The following is a 2,898-nucleotide window of genomic DNA, read 5'->3' as shown; positions in this document are numbered from 1 at the left end:
CCGTTGTGGGATAAATAAAGTATAATCTAATCTAATCTAATCTAAAAGAATGACTTAATAAGTCAAAAAAATGTTCCCACCTATACGGTTGTGGAGAAAACATGCTGGCTGAGCTTGTATGTTACTGGTGTAAGGGGAATAGCTGAGTAATGTTACGTACGTTACTTGTAATTAATTACATGTACAGTATCTACGTAGCTTTCCAATAGCCAGTACATAAACACACTACAGGGTAGCACCAGTTCAAACATATAAAAAGACATTACATAAACTTACCATTCAGAAATATCATTTTCTCTCCTCGCTGCTTGGACTTGTTGTGTTGCCTTTTCGTGCTCAGAGTCTGACTCTAGTTTAAATATAATCCTTTTGTAAAGCGATGTTCTCTCCAGCAGCCACATCTCTCCCAGGTAAACTACGGCAACGTGACGACGTCAATCACGTACGCGCTGTCTGCACGCAGGGCGGAAGAGGGAGCGGAATGAGCAGTAGCTCATTTGCAGGGTACAGAGAGAGCTGCTGTGGTTGATCCATGAGGAATTTTGACCAAAGGATTTCACAGACATGTCATTAAGGTGCCTGGGTGAACTGGTGGACAAGGGGTATAATAGTTATCCTTTAACCATGTTCTAAGTTCGTCACATGCGCTCACTTCGTGATTACGTTTTTTTTTTAATTCCTGCAGCGTTTGAAGGCAGCAGCAGGCACCCTGAAGATTGCCGCTGCACCGCCGTCTTCAGTTACGGTAATGTTGCTGATGAGGGAGAAGTGTGTGTGTGATGCTGTTGTGTCCTGCTGCCATTTCCTCCGCGGATCCTGATGGAAACATCAACAGTCCGGCTCATATTAACCCGCAGCTCGGCTCCTCGGTCGGTTTTCATAATTAACGGGCTCATTGTGTGTGTGTGTGTGTGTGTGTGTGTGTGTGTGTGAGTGTGTGAGAGAGCAGCTCAGGTTGATGGTGAACACGAGGACTCGTTAATATGATGCATGTTTTTGGCGCAGGTTGTTTCTTTAAGCAATAACACGCGCTGCTGCTGGAGGATCAATCATCGACATGGGGTTTGATTCTTACAGCTGCTGAGCTCTTCACTTTAAGGTAAGCCATTTACTGATGTTATTTCATTTATGACACTGCATGTTAATCATTACAGTCAATAATACACAGTGGCATCAGGCTGAGTGGGCCGGGCCTCATTCTAACTCTTTGTCAGATATCTTATCATGAGTGTCAGAGGCCTTCTAGGAAACAATTACAGATATTTATCATGAACTAGTAATCATATTTAGTAGCCATCTTATCATTGAGTTTCTTAAAGAGTCATCACAACCTGTCTGCTATCCACATGGAGGCTGACTACACCGGTGTTTGAGTTGGAGAGGCGTGGCCTCCCCCCTCCCTCCTTTCCCTTAAATTAGATCACCCAAGTGTGAATCACATGGACACTGCTGAGATGATCTGAGCCTCTGACACTCTCCTCATGGTGGCAGCTGTGGATTAAATGCAAGTTTGTGTTTAATCTAAATCTATTTCAAGAGTTGTCTCATTTCATGTCATTTCCTTCCCACTAAAAATGAGTTTGAATGTGTGACAAAACAAAAAGATGACAGAGTGTGTGTTATGTGTCATTTCATGTTGGAAGAAGATCTACAAACTAGAAACATTTCTAAAGAAATTTTGAGTGTGCCTGACTCTGGCCCCGTCGCCCCCATACATTATTACTGACACTGCTCAGAAAATTCAGTACTAGAAAATTCCCGCAGAAATTTTGAGAGTGACGCGTGGGCTGTTGCCGGGGGTCTGTAGTCAAAAAGCACACCTCAAATAGTCATTTTTAACATGTTTATTTAGACACAGGAGCAATTACCATTAGCATGTTAGCATTAGCATGTTGACATTAGCATGTTGGCATTAACATGTTGGTGCTGATGCGCTAGCAATTAACATTATCATGTTAACATTAGCATGTTAGCATTAGCATGTTACCATTAGCATGTTAGCGCTGATGCGCTAGCAATTAACATTAACATGTTAACAGTAGCATTTTAGCATTAGCATGTTAGCGCTGATGCGCTAGCAATTCACATTAGCATGTTAACATTACCTTATTAACATTAGCATGTTAATGCTGATGCGCTAGCCATTAACATTAACATTATCAACATTAACATGAATGTTCCTACGTTTCTAGATATAAATGATTTCTGTAGCTTCACATTTGCGCGTTTCTAGATATAAATGATTTCTGTAGCTTCACATTTGCGGTCACAGTCGCAGTTTACAAATTTATTTTTCGACGACTTTTTCTCTCCCTGTCCACTCTAGCGATGACATGATGATTTTTGGCAAAACCGTTTGCCAAAACTCTTAGAAAAGTCATAGCCATCGATTCCCGACTGAGCTGGTCGTTTTGGTACCCGTTTTGTGTATGTCAAAACAAAAACTCTGGGAGGAGAAGTGAACCGAAAAAAACATGGAAGAAATGGAAGATGAAGAACTAGAAAAATTTCTGAAGAAATTTTGAGTGTGCCTGACTCTGGCCGCGTTGCTCCCATACATTATTACTGACACTGCTCAGAAAATTCAGTACTAGAAAATTCCCGCAGAAATTTTGAGACTGATGAGTGGGCTGTTGCCGGGGGTCTGTATTCAGAAAGCACACCTCAAATAGTCATTTTTAACATTTTTATTTAGACACAGGAGCTAGAAATTACCATTAGCATGTTGACATTAGCATGTTATCCTTAGCATGTTAACGCTGATGCGCTAGCAATTACCATTAGCATGTTAGCATTAACATGTTAGCATTAGCATGTTAATGCTGATGTGCTAGCAATTAAAATTAGCATGTTAACATTAAGATGTTAGCGCTGATGCGCTAGCAATTACCATTAGCA

General features: G+C 41.1%; 1 long non-coding RNA gene across 2 annotated transcripts; it reads left to right on the top strand.

The window, feature by feature from the left end:
* Window positions 1–283: 283 nt before the first annotated feature.
* LOC113744396 (uncharacterized) lies at window positions 284–1,099 on the top strand. 2 transcript variants are annotated; one of them, XR_003461482.1, is made up of 3 exons: window positions 284–602; window positions 686–869; window positions 1,006–1,099. It is a non-coding gene; the product is annotated as an uncharacterized LOC113744396 (long non-coding RNA). The 2 variants fall into 2 exon arrangements; XR_003461481.1 differs by having other exon boundaries at window positions 450–575.
* Window positions 1,100–2,898: the final 1,799 nt, after the last annotated feature.

Source organism: Larimichthys crocea, chromosome XXII (genome assembly GCF_000972845.2).
Source record: "Larimichthys crocea isolate SSNF chromosome XXII, L_crocea_2.0, whole genome shotgun sequence".
Classification (NCBI taxonomy): Eukaryota; Metazoa; Chordata; class Actinopteri; family Sciaenidae; genus Larimichthys; species Larimichthys crocea.
The sequence above is the reverse complement of the archived record's forward strand: the minus strand, read 5'-3'. Positions and strand labels throughout refer to the sequence as shown.